This window comes from Chrysochloris asiatica, unplaced genomic scaffold (assembly GCF_000296735.1).
Source record: "Chrysochloris asiatica unplaced genomic scaffold, ChrAsi1.0 scaffold00042, whole genome shotgun sequence".
Taxonomy (NCBI): domain Eukaryota; kingdom Metazoa; phylum Chordata; class Mammalia; order Afrosoricida; family Chrysochloridae; genus Chrysochloris; species Chrysochloris asiatica.
Genome location: NW_006408560.1, coordinates 21,940,507 through 21,941,521, shown reverse-complemented (window position 1 = coordinate 21,941,521; position 1,015 = coordinate 21,940,507). Strand labels below are relative to the sequence as shown.

General features: G+C 48.1%; 1 non-coding gene across 1 annotated transcript; it reads left to right on the top strand.

Annotated features, from left to right (window-relative positions):
- Positions 1-534: 534 nt before the first annotated feature.
- On the top strand, positions 535-607 carry TRNAV-CAC. Its single transcript has one exon. It is a non-coding gene; the product is annotated as a tRNA-Val (tRNA).
- Positions 608-1,015: the final 408 nt, after the last annotated feature.

The window sequence follows — 1,015 nt, the reverse complement described above, 5'->3', positions numbered from 1 at the left end:
TTTCCTATCTTTAAAACAGATTAATACTTCCTTCTTAGTAAACTTTTCAGTGCGATAGAGTGTGAAAGTACCTTCCAAATTTAGTGATGGACAATGTACGGTGCATTTTTTTTTCCTGTTTCGATCATCCTTGCTTCATCTTGGCAAAGTCTGTTACCTGTTTCTTCCTACTTACAGTTACAGCTCGCCCCACGGCAGAGCTCACGTGTTAAGTGCAGGTAGGTGATCCTCTCTTCGAGTCAAGAATTCCTTAGAGGACTACAGGATTGGAGTATTTAAGGAAGCCTGCAACCCTGCCCCATGAACTTGGGGGTTTAAACAGCAACACTGACTGGAGCCCCTAAAATGCTGGAAATTTCTTGAGAAGGCACTATTGAGTTCATTTTACGCTGTAGCCGTGATCCGCGCTAGCAGCTAGACGGGATTTGCTAGCTAAATTCCTGGTACACCGATGACACCCAGCTGTTGTTAGTTTGAAGTTCACGTGAGCTGCTACATTTCAAGAGTAGTTTGCGGAAGGCCAGCTAGCAGCGGGTTTCCGTAGTGTAGTGGTTATCACGTTCGCCTCACACGCGAAAGGTCCCCGGTTCGAAACCGGGCGGAAACAGCATTTACCGGGTTTTTGCATTCTCACTTTTCTTTATTCGAATAGTAAAAGAAGAATCCACCGAGATCACTCACCCTTTATCTGAGCCTGATTGGAAGGGCACAAGCCCAGACCCCTAACATGTCCAGCTGCGAGCTAGCGGCAGCCTAGGACAACCTTGGTGGAGGTTGTGGATGACTCGGGCCGTCGGGAGCAGTGAAACTTGAGCCCCTTTGGCCCCTTCGGTTTCCGTGATATGTCTTTTTTTACTCTGCGAAGGCACTATTCGCAGGATGGGAGCTGAAAATGGCCGCTTCGTGAATGAAGTTGATTACAACCCCGACGCAAGAAGACTAAGTGCAGGGCCAGGTCCTGAAAGGCCAGTCCCATTTTCAGATCCTGCTCAGGCTTCGGTCTTGTGTTAGGACT